Source organism: Pteropus medius, unplaced genomic scaffold, assembly GCF_902729225.1.
Source record: "Pteropus medius unplaced genomic scaffold, Ma_sr-lr_union100, whole genome shotgun sequence".
In the NCBI taxonomy this organism is placed as follows: domain Eukaryota; kingdom Metazoa; phylum Chordata; class Mammalia; order Chiroptera; family Pteropodidae; genus Pteropus; species Pteropus medius.
The window spans coordinates 53,622,971-53,642,095 of NW_024344378.1; the positions used below are offsets into that span (position 1 = coordinate 53,622,971).

Below are 19,125 nucleotides of genomic sequence, written 5' to 3' on the forward strand. Positions count from 1 at the left end.
ATTTTCTAGGTCTATACTTGAGATTAAAGGAAAAATCTTAGTGAAATCTATTTAAGGTGATCAACTAACTTCTTAAAGAATAGTAGCCCCTTGATGGGAGGCTATTGAGAGGAAAACCTTCAATTAGGAATGAAGAAAGTTGACTTTTTCATCAGGGAACTGGTAAAAGAGGTGCTCTTACAAAGAGTAATTTAAGCAGGAAACATCATAAAAGTAATCAGTCATAATGTCCTTGAAAAGTAACTTATGAAAGGAAATCTATAGAACCCCTTTCAGTAGATTTTTCTGTAATATGTTTTAACTGTCTTACAGTGATGCAAAATATACTTCACTTTACATAAATTCAACATTAATATGTTTATTCATTCATTCAATGCCTAGTATATAAAACATTATATTCTTTTATGCTATGGATTTAATAAAGAGTTACATAAGGTCATACTCCACAGAGCCATAAAACTTAGAGAGGAAAATAATTAACATACATCATCAATATAGCAGTAATTAAAGGAAAGGAAAATGATGAAACAAATATTTCTTGAAGACCTACTATGCCACCTCTCAGATATGTATAATTGTTTTCATTTTAAAGGGGAGGAAACATGAGGGGCTGGGTGAAAAAGGTGAAGGGCTGAAAAAATAGAAATTAAGAGTTAGAACACAGTCACAGGGATATTAGAGTACAGCATAGGGAATATAGTCAATATTATTATAATGGCTGTGTATGATGCCAGATGGGTAGTAAAGTAATTGGGAGGATCACTTCATAAATTTTATAAATGTCTAGCCATTTTACCGTATATCTGAAACTAATATGAAATTTAAAATGATAAAATTAAAAGGGAGGAAACAGAAGTCCAAGTTCACATAGGTAGAAATTCAGAGATATGACTCAAATACAGTTCTAACTCATTCCAAAGCTAGTACTGTATCAGTTAACCCATTTACTCACATAAGACAGTGTTTTGGAGGTAGGATGATGTGTCAAAGCTTTGAGGAAGAAGTAGCATTTGATATGTGCATTGGGGATAGTTGTGACAAATGGAATTTTAGAGTGTGGCTCTTTCATATTGGCAATTTATTGGGTTGATTACCAAATGAAGGGATATGTGTATCCTCATCAGTTTTCTCTGAGTGACTAGTAATTGAGAAACTAAAGATTTTTACCTTTAAATTTTTTTAATTTAAATTTTTACATTTAAATGTCAAGGTTAGCACAGAGTTTATTGAACACTTTTGAGAGAACAATTCCACATATACCTCTTAACCTCCTTTGGTCAATGCTACTGAGTGTACTCACATTTTTTATTATTTTACAAGTCATCTCATCATTACTTGGAAACCATATTGTCAACTTATGTTTTAATAGAGCTAAGCTACTCCTCTGGTCAGGATACCCTGATTGGATCCACGTATCTCACTGGTTGAATCAAGATCAATGGTTTAAAAGTCTCTACCCAAGGAGATAATAGACTCTTTTTTTTTTTTAATGTAGCCCCCTTGATAGATAAGGAAAGTATAGTCTTTTAACAGGGATAGATATGGATGGAACTGAGTAAAAGAAAAATTATGTCAGAAAAATCACTGAATGCTATTAGACAATATAGAAACACATTCCTAAAAGTACTTCAGCCCAAAGCACATTTGTGGACAACAAGCTGATTATTTTGATTGATGTGTGATATACACATAGGGCAATGTGTTAGATTATTTGGAGAGGACATGGAGAGGATACAGTAGTTGTATTAACAGGATAATTTGATTATTTTGAGCAGAGGAAATAATAATTACAGCTGTGCTTTAGAAAGACCATCCGTGGGTCATATACAGGATGGATTATAAGAGTGAAGACAGAGACACCAGCCAGAAGGCTGTCACAAAAGTTCAAGCAAAGCTAGTAGGACTTCGGATTAATTCAGTGGTAATGGAAAAGAGCAGGAGTTGGATTCTGATGTGGATTCTTATTCCACAGAAGTGGACAGCATATTACAAGTAGGGGGTGAGGTCAAAGAAAACATTAAAAATGCTTTTTAGTATTTGAGCTTCAACTTGGTTTTGGATAAATTAATATTTTAAGGTAAAGGTAGCTTAATCTCTTCCACATGGTAGTGGCAGGATGTAGTCACTGTGGAAGGTAAATTCACTGTCACTTTACAAGGTAATATTGCTTAGAAATATGACTTTTTAAATCAAGACATATTAGTCTTTCATGGATGACCTAGTATTAACAAAGATCATAAGATATATATAAAAATCAGTAGGCAAAATTAGTAATGTATAATAGTAATAAAATAATGAATGTACTGATATGGATATATTTAGTCTCCTTTCTCTCTTTAGATACACTGTCATGGGAAATCAAATCATAAGAATCAAAAGCAGAATGTTTCTTGGTAAACAAAGAATCAGAATAATGCGAGTTGAATGTGTCCAGTAATTAACAGTAGCTGGCTTTACCAGTAAAACAAGCAATTGAAATCTCTCTAAGAAGTCTCTATTTTTTTGCATTGGTCAGTATAGGCTAGATTATGTCATGGTAATCATTGAGTCCAAATTCTTAATGGTTTAAAACTAGAATTGTTCTTTCTTGCTCAAGTTACATATTTGTTGCACATTGGCTCTGTGTCTGGTTGACGATTAGTGTGATGGAACAGCCCTTATGTAGATCACTGCTGGTTATAATGACAGAAGGAAAAGAGACATGTTTAACTTCAACCCAGCTCTTAAAGCTGCTACAAATGGCACATGGCACCTTAGTCCATTTTCTATTAGATAAAGCAAATCTATGTCCTCTCCTGAGTTCAGGCAGGCATGGATGAATGAGAATAGTCCTCCTGCAGGACACTAACATATTAGCATTCTGTGATACAGTCTATTGCACTAGGTCAGATATGGATGACAACCCAACTTTTAGCTCTGTTTTTTTTGTTGTTTGTTTGTTTTTGCTTCTTTATTTAACTAACCCTTTGACTGGATATTTTAATACATGGGGAAAATGCACCAATCAGTTTACAATAAACTCTTTTTGGAGTGAAACATTTTCTAACTCTTTAAAGAAACATTGTGTATCTCTACATTGATTCATTAAGGTTGACCGTACAATTCAATTCTAAGACAATGCTATTCAATTCTAAGACAATGCTATTTTATATTTTTGTGTTCACCTAACCTTATAACACATATATTAATAGGAACCTAATAGACTATAAAGTGCTGGCAGGATTTGCAAGCTATGTATTAGTCAAGACAACTATTGTTATTTTGTAGTTAGTGTGTATTAAACTAATTTGTAGTAAATAGCCCAGTGTCCTAATATAACAAAAGTTTATTTCTTGTTTATATCATAGTCTGTTAAGGGTCTGGGAGTTCTCTTTGCTGGTTCTCCTTTGTGCCAGATATCTTCTCTTTTACACTGTATCCACGCTCCCATTTCCATGTTGGTGTGTGCCTGAGAAGCTGTCCTGATTAGATTTCATCCACGGCCCCCTTCCTGTCTATTCTAGTTGAGTTTAGCCAACGCAGGATAAAACAGAAGATGACTGAAGAATAGGAGGAGGTATTAGATTGGGGTGTTAGTTTCTGCAGTGCTTTCTCTGATGGCAGCATGTTTCTTTTAAAGATAAATTCTCCAGTCAAGTGGTGTTTTCCATACAGCTCTTCTCTCTGGGTTCTGGAACTTATTTTCTTCATTTGCCTCTTTAGGCCTAGGAATGGCACTGTCTCCCCATTGTTGGTAACTTTGCATAATTCTTCATTGTTCTCTGTAAAACATGTCTTCACCTATATAATTTATCCCTTTGTATCTCTCTGTGTGCGCCATATGATACTGACTAAGACTCTGACATATATTCTCAAAGCAGTGATATGGTAATTCATATTTCTTCCGCCTTGTGATGCTACCATCTTAAACATGTGATCTCTGAGGGTGCTAAAACAGTAAAGACAATGTGGACACTTGAACAGGGTTTTCTGGTCAGTCTTATACATGCAGATGTTATTGACCACATCTCATTGACCAGAACCAAGTCACATGGCCCCAATGTAACTGAAATTGAGTCTTCTTGTGGACACAAAAGGGAAAGAAATGATATTTGTTAAGCACAGTATTATTTGTATCACAGATGGAGATGTCTAGTGTACAGATGAAAATGTGGACTTTAACTGAAAAGAATGGCATATATGAGAAGCTTGGAGGATACTTAATATTATGCCAAACTCAACCTTATCACATCTCCCCCACTTCTCAAAAAGATTTCCTTACAACAGCAGATAGTATCACCATTCTCCAACTTAGCTAGGCTCCGATTTTCAGTCTCTTCCTCTGTTTCTATAGTAAATTAGAATCTGCTCAGTCTTGCAAATTTAAGTTCTTTTGTTCTTCTCTGTCTCATTTGTTTCTTTTCATCTTATCTGATAGCATCCTGGATTAGTGTGTTAAGTGAAGTTGCACGAGTAAATGAAAACTGTTGAAGAGATGTTCTATGGAGAAAAGGCAGCCAAAGCTGACTCTTAGGTATGTTCACAAATATGGAAGCAAGAAGAGAAGTCATAACGGTAGACCAAGGAGGCTCATTAAGAGGTATACAAATTAGCACAATAGCATCAAAGACAATTTAGGAAACAAGTTTGAGAAGGGACGATGTCCCAAAGTGACAAATTTGGAGATATGTGAGAAGGCATGTAGAAAGGAAGTCTGGACATCCATACTCATATCTTCCCCAGCACTGCAGTGAGAGCCCAGAAATCATTGAAGGCTGCACAGCCACTATTAAGAGCAGGATTTTCACTGCAGTGAGGGTATGTATTTCCATCGCTTTCATGCTCGCTTTTTTCCTGACTTGAGTATTTTGAACGATTTACCTGCTACCTTCCCCAAGGACCTTATTTTCTTTCTTTTTCCACATCTACTTTTTCAACTCCAGAAAATAATTATTTTTCTTTTCTTTCTATCTTTGACCTCTTCTTTGTGTGTGAAAACAGTGGAGCCCTTCCTTGCAAGAAATAGGTTTCTTTGTCCTTCTCATCTCCAAAAACACTTTCATTTCTACTGTTTAATTTGCATCTTGAAATTTTCAGTCTCTCCATTATTGCTCAATACTTTGATTAAAGAATTACGAACAGATTTAGAAAGAAATAATTGAAATCTTTATGACCTCCTTTAGACAATAAATTTGGCCTCTTCCTTGCCAGAGCCTGACAATTTGCTAAACAAATGATAGTTCTCATTGGTTTAATAGCCAGTTCTTTTCATTTTCCCTAGCTGACCCTCTACTGGAATTGCTAATAAGCTGCAGAATTGGATGATGACAGGCAGGAGATATGGCTAGGGCAGGAGGCCTTGCTAATCCACAGGCAGCGTGTCCGAAACTAAATATAATTACAGGAACAGTAGTCCTGTCTTTTGAGGTAAATTTTCTCTATCTCTTCTAATCTCTCCAACATAAGGATTATTTTTATGTACAGACTGAACCACCCTCGAGGACTATTCACTGCTTTTCATTTGGCTTTCCCTTTTTGCTACTTGAAGAAATTGCTTGCTTTCCAATATCAGGACTCTTAGAATGTGTACTATATATTTTTAGCTATCTCAATGACCTTTGCACTGAGCTACATATTAAAATATTTTTGGCTTTTTAGAATCTACCTACATTTCTTCTTCATATGTAAATCCATCCTCATCTTTTTCACCAAAATAGAAGTATAGCACATTTTTAACGCTAATCACTTAGCACATTTGCAAGATAATGTTCTCTTACTTTGTCTAATTTAAGCCTCACACCCAACTTGTGAGGTCGATATTATTACTTCTATGTTACAAATAAGGAAATGGAGGCTGAAAGGGGCTCAGACCCTTAACCAATTGGCTCTTGTGCTTTGTGTTTCCTAATGTCAGATGGTTGCTGAGTCCCTTGATCTGCATTTCTGCTTCCCTAATTGCTTTTGACAAAAGGAAATGAGAACATGCTGGAGAGGCAATAGGCTTTCCAGATGAGTTGCTGGACTAAATGACCTTTAAGTTTTGTTCCAATCTAGATGTCTCTGGTTCTCCTGATTATAGTGAGATAGTATTGGGCAATCAATATAATTGTCCTAGCAAAATGAGAATAGCTGACTGAGTGAATTATTATTTTCAGCAATTATTTTTTAACATCTTTAATTTTTATTGATTAAGAAAGAAACCCCAAGAGTGTTGAGGGAAAACATAGAGTTCTGTAGTAAAGAGCATGGGCCACTTACTAGTGCATGAGCTTGGGCTAGTTACTTCACTTTGCTGTGCCCCTTACGTATAATATGGGATGAATAATATACATACTCTCAGAGTTTTTGTGAAGTTCAAATGAGTGTGCATATGTAAAGTGGTTAGAATGGTGCCTAGCAAGTTCTCAGTAAATACTAGCTAGCATTATTTTTTTGTAAAAATAGAGAAGCTGTGTAAGGAAATTGTAATTTTTAAGAACAGTATCAATTGATTTAGAGATTAAAATTGCTTATAGTTTGACCATTGACTATTTGCAAAACATTTTAAATGTACTATCTCATTTAACTCCAACTATCGGGCAATAACAATTATTATTACAATTTAATAGCTGAAGAAACTGAGACACATAAGGAAGTCATTTAACTTACTTAGGTCTCGTATATATAAATAATAGAAAAAATATTTAAACAGGTTTGTCTGGAGAGAGGCAATATGTCTAAGTAATATTCAACCCTTTCTGGTCTGGTTTAAACAATGATTAAACAAAATTGGAAGGCTTTTAAATGCAATTGGGAATGATATGTTAGAATTGCACCTGAATTGCATTTCTACTGTATTTAAGCATTTTAAATTACATGCCTTGATAAGCCACTGGAATGACCAGCAACATTATAATAGTGAAAGTAGATCCTTGCATCGAGTATTTACTATGGGGCACTTGACTTTCATTCTCTCACTTAAACCTCTCAGCTGAGGCTGGAATGCAGAGGCTGGGCCATACTTTTAACCATAATATTTTACCATCTTGCTTTTCATTTTGTCAGTTAGGTAAAAGAACATTCAAAAACTGTGTTTGAAGATCTTTGTTCTTTGATCTTCCTGAATAAATATCAGTAATAGGAAGAAAAATATTTAAAATATATATGAGGGGGAAAAACTATAGGAGAGTTAATTAAGAAAGATTATTTTAAAAAATAAAACCTTCTAACTTTTAACTAATTCATCAGATAAAAGCAATACTGTTTCATCCATCATAACAATTTAATAAATATTACTAAAATATGGCAACTGCCACCACGACTCATTAGCAAGCTGTTTGTGTAGTATAAAGTTATCCAGAATTGTTTTGGGGTTGTTGATTTGTCAATGTACTACACACAGTAATCTCTGAAGAAAGTCAGGAACATATGGTCTGTGCTCATCAGCTAAGCCCAGGGGACTGCACCAGAATCTCTCTTCTCACAACTGCATGACATTGAGAGGAGAAATGGAAAGAAGATGGGGGCGGAGGAAGAATGGATGAGAAGAGAAACATTGATTATTCAAATCATAAAATTGCACTTGGAAGCATAAATCAAGAATCACAAAGTTAACATCTTCAAGGAATCTGTTAAAATACAAGTTGAACATTGCAGCATTGGAAATTCTCAGAATATAAATTCTCAATTTTGGCACACAGTTAAAAATTAATCATTTCAGCAACAGCAGTAAAATGCTGCAGGTAGCATGCTAGTGGCCCACATAAAAGAGTCTAATACTATCTATTTGTCAAAATCGAGATTCCTTTGAACATATTTTCAGTGTTTTAAATTCTGAAGTTTACATATGTATTAAACTGTTTTTCTCAAAAGGAATATGACATACTTTCTAATTTAAAGATGCCTATCTCATCCCAATTAAATCTGTTTGAATAGAGAACTATAGAGTTAGCATCTGTCAATGATCATTTATGTATAAGTAGAATTGTATACTTTAAGGATTATGTTTATTTGATAATCATTCCTGACCCTGGAAATGGGTGGTCAGAAACTTTATCACACAACTATACGATCACTAAAATTTGAATAACTAACAGCACAGGATAAGACCTGGCTATTTGTTGAAGCAACAAAATAATAAGTACTTTGCATCTTTGTTTCTAGAGCATCTTCATAATGGAAAAATGATCTCAGGAGTATATTTTTAAGACAGTTCAATAGAGTGCTCATAAAGGTTATTTGGTTATTTGGAAAACTTTTTAAGGAGATTTTATTTTATCAGTTTTGCATCTGTGTTCTTCCATTTTGATTTTCATTAAAATCTTTTTCGTTTCACATTATATAATAAGTATGGGTAAGGTGCAGCTCCAGACCCTTTCAGTAGTTTGAAGAGTGTGACTTTATAACAATTTCATAAGCAACGTAATTAATAAAAAAGTAAGGATATATACTTAAAATAGATAAACATAATAAGTGTGGAATCCTTTCATTTCTTTAGAGAGGAATAGGATTGGGATATATCTATATAGGTAGCAATATCAATATAGATCTCTGTATATGTATGTATATATGTATGTATATACATACGTACATACATATATACATACATATATAAAGAATATTTTTCTGAGAAAATAAATGACCTGAGAAGCAACAGAGAAAATACTGAAATGTGGCTACAATATATCCAGAGAATAGATATATTCTATTCAGGAGCTTTGTATAGAGAATAAGAAACAAAATTGCCAAATATAAAGAAAAATTAATATTTTATTTAGGCATTTGAAGGTTGGTCAGACTCTTCTCAATGGGTCTATTTAAAGGCGAAGTTATTAAAGGCTGGTTCTCATCTCACAGAAATTATTTGAAGTTGTTTTATGTGGAAGCAGCCTGCATCATGTGATTGTACTCTGAAGTACTCTAGCAAGAAGGTGGCTACGTGATGTGAAATTTAAATATAAAGCAAATTTAATCAGATGCCAGGGTGCCAGCCTGCTGGACTGCTATATTGAGAGGAGGTAGAAGTGAAGGGCAAGAGGTTGAATGGAGATTGGAGTCTGTGAAAGGGAAGACTTCAAACTTTGGGGCTGGAAGAGCACAGGGTGCTGCAAGAAGCAGTGTGTCGAGCTGAATAATTCATGATGCAGTACTAATTTTGACGCTGGAGAAAATTGCTTTCTCACTGTGCCAAAAGCTAGGCAATAAGACCAAAAATCAGAGGTAGCTGAATGGATGGAGAGAAAACACTGCAAATCAACACAATATCAAATTGACAACCTGTTTAAAGTTGCAAGTATTATCAAAATATGTGAATACATGTTGTAAACATTACCTAAAATTTGAAAATTCGTATTTATACACATACTGATTTTTCTGTAATAATAGATAAGTATTATATAATTATCTTTTAAAATATCTTTTTGGTATTAATATAGAGACTTCTAGTAAGATAATAAACATTTGTGTTTTTCATTGGTATGTGGTAAAAACAGGCTACAGATCCTTCTATAGTGTAACAAATCCATTATCATTTTGTACTTACAGAATTGTAGAGATGCCAAAAATGACCTTTTGAGTTCATGAACAAAGCTGTCATAAATATGAAACTTGATAAATATTAATGTTTATTGGATTCCTAAAGTCTAGATGGTATTCATGGTCTTCCATTTTCCTTTAGTAGATGGAATTAGAGTAAGAGTACTGTTCAAATACAACCTTATACATTCTGTCACCTGTACATTTATTATTTTCTTTAATGGTTGGAATGAATTATGAGTATTTCTGAAGACAAACCACTGGTTTATTTTAAGCCATTAAGCAAGCTTTAAACTATAGAGATTTCTGCTCAAATATGACAAAATGTAGAATTTTGGTCATATATTCTCTTTTCTTTAAGGATTCTTTAAAGAGTTCATCTCAGCAGGTAAATTTAGGATGTTAAGATAATGAAGTTGTTTGAGGTGAAGTCTTACTCCTTTCCTCTCATTTCATTTGTTTTGTTTTCTAAGGAAAAGCCAGATTCCGCTCCAGAGAGTAGAAAGGCATTCTTGGTTGAAAGATGTTGTCCCTTGAGTGGCAGAATAAGTATGCATAGGATGTGCTCTTGTAGGTAGCCAAGAGAGTCTCTCCTGAGAGAGCAGGATTTCTAAAAATCACCTTCTGCAAAGATGAGGGCTTTTCCTTAGCAGTTTGAACTATTGTATGGGGCTGTTGAGACACAGTTCTTCAGTACTAGCTGAAAATAATAGTTAATGAAGTGTAGGGGGTCATCAGCAATCCAATATAAATTTCAGTTGAATGCGCACAGCCTTCCAAAATGCATTTACCTATTGCTATGGCATCTGGTTTCCCATCGTATTTGATTTGTCTCAGTTAACATAGATTTTAGAGACAGGGTAGCAGGCTGGCTACACAGAGCACATTTTGGGGATACTGTAACACTCCCCTACCTTTGAAGTTCAGTACTCTCTGTCCCCTGACCAAGGGCCTGAACACAAAAGGACTTATCTTTTGGGTAACAAACAGTGCTAAATTTTTCAGAGTACTTGCTCTCTACTCTTTAGGGCCATGCCTTGGATGATTATTGTTTGGATGAGTATGTTGTAGAGAGCTGTGGAGACAGGTAGAAGGCCCAGGTTCTAATTCTAGGTCTCCACTTGCTAGTTTTTCAACCTTGGTTAAGTCACTTCAATTTGCTTGGCTTTCATTTTCTCATATATAAAATGATCATTTTCCTATTAGTTGGAACCATATAAAATTGCCAATGTTGACTCACCTACGGAAATAATAAGTTCTTGTGGTTCAAATTAACAAAATATCCCTGAGACTTGTTCTAAGGATCAAATAGAAAATTCCTCGTATATAAGCATACAAATGTAAATTGCGTGCTTGTCTGCTGTAGTTACATCATTTACTCCACATTTTGTGGAGACTCAATGAGATAGCATCTGACATGAGAATGGTAGCACCCATGAAAGTCAGTTCCCTCTATCATGATTCCAAGCACTTAAATTTCAGCCACTATTTTGAACTTAACACTTTTAAAAATTGTTTTACAACTTGGAAAGTGCGTTTACATAAATTAGCTTATTTACTTTTTATAGCAACCCAAAGATAAATGTATGTTGCAAAGGAGTTGTGACTTGGGTTAGGTTGTCCAAGTAGGTAGGGGGATCTTGCACATTGCTGAGTATAGGATATGGTCATTACCAATACCTACATCTCAGAATTAATCAACCATTCAGCCTCAGAAGCAAAATATCCTGTATGCCAATTAAAAACAATTAGATCAATGATCTTGAAATATTTTGATTGCACAACCCTATTTGTAGCAATGTTATGAGTATGAAACATCAATAGAGGTGTGTGATTCTCTTTATAAATTGTGTATGTATGACCAAAGTAACATCTTGTGTACATTATAAATCATACATTAACACTGAAGTCTTTTAAAGGAAATAGTTAAAATTAAATATATTACCAGTTCTAATATTTTCTCCTTGTATCTCAAAGGATGGCAACATTATAACTGCTAAATAGAGATGTCATTAACACAGATTGGTGCATTTCTATGGGTTTAATGGCTCCCAGGCCCTCTACTGGCCTCCAGGACAGAGTAAGTTTTGGGATTTGTGATCAGGTCAGACTGGCTTTTGAACTTAGTGAAGCTAGAACCTGAGCATGCAATTCATAAGGGAGGAAACGGGTAGGGTGGTGTCTAGAGCCTTACTTGGAGTCAAAGATCTTACCACCCATCGCTGTTACTTTGTGCGAGGTATAAGTTCCCCCAACCTCACTGCCTCAACATGAGTTTAGTTGGGGGCTAAGAAAATAATGAAATATTTTATGTAAAGCATTTTTTAATCTATAACATTTTAAAATATAAGATATTATCAATATGTTTATCTTTATTCCTTATTCCATCATCTTGGGCGATGTAGGCTTGCAATATGGGTTTGTTGAATGAATGAATGAATGAATGAATGAATGAATGAAAAATAAAGTAATTAATGAAAGAACATGTACTCTTGCTATTTTACTTAGGATGTTTTCAGAAACAGAAAACACAACTACATGTTTTCAGAGCAAAATATTTTTGTTCGTTTATTTTTTATTTCAGATAATGAAAATTCAGAGATAAATAATGCTATCATTTGTTAATACAACAGTTTAAAGCCACTGGGAAGGACCATAGTCCTTTCTGTGTTCTCTCTGAACTTTTTCAAACCAGTTGGTTCTCTCTCTTTGGTTGGATCTATCCAATTTCCAAGATGTTACCTCAGTTCTAAACAGCTGTGAAGATGGCAATGTACAGAGGCATAACAAAAGGGAAGGTTCTGTTCTTACAAACTCTGACAAAATAAACAAAAACATTATATTCACCAAAGTCCTTTCTTCCTAGGTTCAGTGGCTGGAATTATGCCATAGGTCCATACTTTCACTATATAGTCTCAGAAAAGAACCATGATACTAATAGGATTTCTTTACCTTAATAGAGTTTCAACCTTAATGTTGGAGAAAGGGCCAAGTCTCTTGTAAACCAAAGGGATTTTATGATCAAGAAGGAAAACCAGGTATGGCTATTGGGTCATCAGCCCACATTTTCCTTCACTAGCATGCCAATGGCCTGACAGTCATCTGCACAGGCAGTCAGTCCACTGTCTCTCCTGCAGTGTGAGACAACCCGATGTGTGAGTAAGGCAGGTGTTTGATCCTATTTCATCATACTTTTGTATGTTTGTTTTTGTTTTTATTTCTATTTCTGAAGAAGACCTTTATTTCACAATGATTTCTTCACGAGTTTCTTCAGATACTATATCAAAAAGTAGGAACAGGGAAGAAAAAATGCACACTTTCTGTTTTTCCAGCTAGGGCATCACATCCTTTCGTTCATCAAACTAAAGTTTTTGGATTCCTACTCATGAGCCACACTTCCCCCACCACCAATGACAAATATCAGTTAAGTATTTATATGTAGGGAAGTCCTCTTTTATTAATTTGAAGTTAAGAACATGTACATCTCTGACGCCATTACAGTGAGTAGAAATTAATTTTTTCAAGTCTTGTGAAATTTTATTAAGCAAAATGCTTTTACCTCTTATAATAAGACATGTGAAAAAGCATGAGAAATTATTTGCTGTATTTTTAGAACAGATGCATTTAGTAATAGGTCAGGTGAGCAAAAATGGCTGTAAATTAAATTGGAATTTGATATATAAATACAGGATTTCTTAGGTGACAGCAATATGGCTTACAGATAATATTTTGCTTCAGATCATTTAAAATATCCAGAACTCATTCTTCTGGTTTCATTTCACTTCTTGCTTTTCTTTTTTTTTTTTCCCTGCATCTTCTTAAACTTCATAAGTTAGAGGTCTTTCCTCCAGCTATTTTTTGTTTCTCTCAAATTCAAAATCTATTTCTATTTCATCAGTAACGATTAGTGCTACCATTCTGATTAATATGAGTGTATTTGTGTGTATGCATATAGATTATAATAAAATTTTCTTCAGAATCATCTTTTACTATTTTTGAATCCATTGCCATGACAAGCCAAAGTGTTCTGCATAAATTATGTCATACATGGCTGAAGAAAGCATTTACTTTTCAACATTATATACACCAATTTATGCCAGACAGACAGACTTCTAGTGACAACATTGTCTGACTTTGAAACTCTGACTTTGAAACTCTGTTTTACATTTTACAAAATGTGATATTTCTAATATTCTGTTGGACAATAATTTTTCAGGCAATATTTTTGCAGTTTTAAGAAATTTGATAATTGTCTACATTCAGTGCTTTGTAAACAATTAAAATACTGTTTAGTCACTAATGGAAAATGTGCCAACTCCTTACTGCAACCTATCTGACTTTGTGTATGGCTTGGAAGGAAAATCCATGATTATTTTTATATATTTTAGGTTTCCTACACAAGGCCAGATGATCTCCTTTAGAGCCAAGGAAAAGGAGCTCTTAGGAAATGTTGAACATCAATAATCTTGTAATTTGATATCTATTCTGGAGCATAGTCTGAAATATCAGTGGCAGTTTACAGATAAGATAAATTAGCAAATAACATACTATGTATATGCATATGTATATAAAATCTTCAGCGTGTTTTTGACACTGTATCTTTCTAAATGTTTTAACAGGCATTGTCATTTTTGGAAACACAAGTTATATTTCAATTTAATGATTATAGGTATAGGTAGCGGTGTGCTTTTATTTTATTTTATTTTTTTACTAGAAAATTGATGTAAAAGCTGGAGCTCAGAGATCAGACTTTTCAAATTTTGTCCAGTGTACTGTTTGGTTTAAAAAAGGTTTCTCATTTTGTTTCTGCAGATCACTCATAATGAGCAAATCTAGACAAACCAATTCTGTTGCCGATCTTGAATTAAGATAATCTTATCGCAATTCAACAAAAAATATAATAGATGTGATCTTTTTCAATTCTTTATTAAATTTTTTTTTCCCGAAAGTGTTCATCTTCCAGAATGGTCTAGGATGGGACAAAATTAAAGTTGGCAACAGCAGCTTTCACTCCATATGACAGGGTTTTGGTGCGGATGTCTACAAGGGTGGTTACCTTTGTTACATGTGTAATGTGGCCACATTTCTGGTTGTCTCTAATGACGGTGGTTAAGACCATGGACTCTGCATCCTGACTGCCTGGGCTAAATCACTGGTAGCCAAACCAAAGCTCAGATGTTCTAAAGTCTCATCCCTGGACCAGCAGCATCAGGAACACCTAGGTACTTGTTATGCAAATTCTCAGACCCCACTACAGACTAACTAATCTGATACTAAGGGGGTGAGGCCCAGAATCTGTGTGCTAATGTGCCCTCCAGGTGATTCTGATATGGCCTAAAGCTCAAGAACCATTATCCTAGCTGCTGAAGTGGGCAAATTGTTTAACATCTTTGTATTTAATTTTCTCCAGGTGTAAAATGTATTTTATAATAGTATTTATCTCATACAGTTATTGTGGTAATTTTTTTAAAAATTACATAAAGTGATTTCTGCAAAAGTGCTTGGATTATAGTGAGAATTCTCTAAAGTCACAGAGCGAGTACACATGGCTTGTGCGTGATCTAACATCTGAGCACATTTGAAAACCGGGGTCTAATGCCACAATTCTTCCTTCTGTAGGTCACTGCAGAAACTGAAGTTACTAATACATGACACTAATACACCTTTTAAAAAGTGAAATGGTATTAAAATTTTATGCCATAATATATTTCATTAGTTTTGTATCTCTTAAATTGCCTCTTAATTGACCTTCTAAATGAAATTTGTTTTTTTCAGTGCAAATTAATTTTTTTTCCTGGCTCTCATCCTCATTTCACATTTTTTTACATTTTCCTTTTGGTCTGGCTATTTCTTTGGACATCTTTTCAATAATTTGATGATATATACTATCAAATAACCAAAGAAAATATACTTTTGGAGATATTGACCAGCTAAAATCAGTGAATATGAATGAGTATCCTGTGTTTGATATATAAGATATCACCTTTTCTCTGTCATGCATCTTTGCTTATGTTCTCTTCCTTATCTACAAAGCCATCTTCTAGCTTTTTAAAGTTACTCTCGTAGTTTCATTTATTTCTTGGATATTTATATGTATTTATTTATTTATTATTTATTATGGTGACATTGGTTAATGAAATCCAATAAGTTTCAAGTGTATAGTTCAATAGTAAGTCATATATATATTATATATGTGTTATATATAATATATATATATTGCATCATGTTGAATGCCTATAGTTAGATTTCTTTCTGTTACCATACATTTGACCCCTTTTACCTCATCTGCCTCCCCGCGCCCCCCCCACCACTGGTAACGACTAGTTTCCTGCCCATGTCATGAGTCTCTGTTTGTTTGTCATGTTTGTTTGTTGCTTCTAGATTCATATGCCACATATGAGTGATATCACGTGGTTTTCAACTTTTTCTGTCTCGCTTATTTCGCTTAGCATAATTATCTCAAGATCCATCCATGTTATGGCAAACAGCAGAATTTCATCTCTTCTTACACCTGAGTAATATTCCATTGTATACATGTACCACATCTTCTTTATCCAATCATCTATTATAGGGCACTTCGGTTGCTTCCATATCCTAGCCACCATGAATAATGCTGCTATGAACATTGGTGTGCATATATCTTTTCAGATATATGTTTTCAAATCTTTGGGGTAAATCTCCAATAGAGGGATTGCTGGATCATATGGTAGATCAATTCTTAGTTTTCTGAGGAACCTCCAAACTGTTTTCCATAGTTGCTGTACCAATTTTCAGCCCCACCAGCAGTGGATGAGGGTTCCTTTTTCTCTGCATCCTCTCCAGCACTTGTTATTACTTGTCCTGTTGATAATAGCCATTCTAACAGATATTAGATGGTATCTGAATGTGGCTTTGATTTGCAATTCCCTAATATCTAGCGATGTTGAGCATCCTTCCATATGTTTGTTGGCCATTTGTATGTCTTGGGAGAAGTGTCTGTTCAGGTCCTCTGACCATATATTAATTGGATTGTTTTTGTTGTTGTTGGATTTTAACCTGGGTTTGATAAAGATGTTCCCAGTGGCATTGTTTTGTGGACACCAATTGTTAGAAATAAAGAACTAGAATTGGAAGGTCGATAACGATTGATGGGCTGATTGCATCTAGAGAAGTCACAAGTTGAGCCTGCATCACAAGAATGGCTAACGAAAGAACCTAATCTGTAGATTACTTAAGATATCTACTCAGCTTGAATATCTGTGATTGCCCATTATTAGAATTTTTCTCTAAGTGCTTTTTAAAATGATCAAAGGAATGTTTGAGATTGTGAGAAAAACTGATAAATTTTCCTGCACACATATTAATGAATTGTGCTACATCAAAGAGCATCTCATCTTGATCAATCAGTAACAAATATGTCCTTAGTAGAATTATGTTAATTTAGATACAAGTTTTTCATCCTCAACATTATTTAAATTTGAGGTTGGATTATTTTTTGTTGGAGCATGGTTCTGCCCTGTATATTTTAGGCATCATCTTTGGCCTCTATATACTAGATGCCAGTAGCAATGAGAATCCCCTTCCCCAAATCATGAGAATAAAATATGTCTCCAGACACTGTCAAATATTTCATGGGAGGTAAAATCATCCGACATGAGATTCACTTATTTAGATTGTAAACATTTTTTATAAGATATTCAATTTTCGAGCTGTTATTTTTCTGCTTTACTTAATGCAACTGTGAAAGATGGATCCATTTTAATATCTGCTTGCAAACTGACCCTACATAAATATCCATTAAACTTTAGCAATTTTTTGCCTAATTTTATGTTTCTTTCCACATGATTATTTTCTGGAAATAAAGAATTATTCTATTTCTTTATATTTTCTAAATGCTTTTATCTAGCACATATACTTTACCATAGGAAATTAGTTCCAGAACCCCAATTGTTTTGATATTAATGGTTTTACCAGAGTCTAATGAATTAAAATGACTTCCCTTTTAATAGTACTACATGAATAAAAATATCATCCTTGCCACATTTCATCTTGATGCTGTGAATTTAAGAAAAAATAAGGGAACAATACTGTATCATGAAACTAGGAAGAAAAATTAGAAATATGACAGTAAGGTATACGCACAAATTTAACTCAATGATGATTAAAAAATAGAATGATATATAAATGGATAAACGTAATAAAAATTTACAATGACCAAAGACATCCAGAAAACATGTATAGAGAAAAATAGACATACACACAATCAAATAAATGCAAATTTAAATGAGATAATCCATTTACTGTTAGGAGAAACGATGAGAGTGGGAAGATCTTTAGATTCTTCAGTCATATGGTCATGTACATATATATTGCTGGTATTATTGAATATATATACCCAATCCTGCTGAAGGCTTTTGAATACTCTCTCTTGGTGCAGGGTATAGTGAAATCTATTTGATTAAGGAACCTAATAATATGGACCATATTTTCAGAGATACAGTAGGTGGAAAAGTTTTAGGAGGATGAGCTCAAATACATATTAGAGGAGTCTAGCTAGGGGTAGGAGTGGGATTTTTATATCTGTAGAACTAGAGTGAACAAAAGCTTCAGGAAACCTTCAAGTTCATATTTATGGTAGGTAATTAAAATCAAGAGTATTACAACAAGGAGCTTTTGAAGGAAGAAAATCCAGAGATTTTTTTTTTTTAATTGGGGTATATTTAGCTGAGAGGAGGTTAGAGGAGAGCATGTAGGGCTTTTATAAGAAATATGCTTCATTATCTTAAAAAAAAAAGCAAAAAAAAAACAACAAAAAAAACTCCTAAATATCACACTTATTTCTCAACACGGCAAGCTATGTAACCATTTTTGATTCCTAAGTTTTATTTTGTTTAAATACTACTTTTAACATTTTAATTGTCCAGAATCATTTGGAACACATTTAATCCATGTTTCTTATCAATTACAGCTTAAAAATATATAAACTCCACATAAGGAAAAAGCCCAAAGTAGAAATTTTATTCTGGTGCTTCTGCTTCCTTCCCTATCTTACACACATGTCTGGGCGGTAAAATATTACAACAATGCCAAGGGAAGACATTTTGCAACATCTTTAATATTTATAAAATTATTAGAGCTCTTGATCGGAGAACAGGCTTGATTTAGAACTGAGGTTTTTTTGTAAGCATTTGAATTCCACTTACTGAAAAAAAAAAAAAAAAAACTGGCAAGCCAGAGGAAGGAAAAAAATTAGGTCACAAAATGTAAAAGTCAGAATGAGTCATTTCAAATTTGTGTTTTATATATTCTCTCCCTTTTGCTTTCTTTATTTCTCAACATCGTTCAGATAGTGTCATCGATGTAAAGCTTTACAGTCTGGCTAAAATGCAACTTTTTGATCTCAGCATATAAATGCCTTTAACTCATTCTTCTGACTATGCAAATTAGAACTCTCTAAACCTACCAGGGTCTATTTCCTAAGTTTTAGATGCAAGCAGATAAGCAGATCGGAACTGAGGAATTATTCTGCATAAAGCTCATTAAAGCAGATGAAAATCAAAGCTAATCAACAACGTTAAAGAGTCATAGAAAATTTTAAGCAGAGCTTAAATTAAAAACTAAAGAAAGTAACAGATACAGCAGGAACAAAGGTGA

The 19,125-nt window shown here is 34.0% G+C and overlaps 1 protein-coding gene across 5 annotated transcripts in view; it reads left to right on the top strand.

The window, feature by feature from the left end:
• Window positions 1–19,125, top strand: part of NRG3 (neuregulin 3) — a 990,054-nt gene that overhangs the window by 296,004 nt on the left and 674,925 nt on the right. The window lies entirely within an intron of this gene.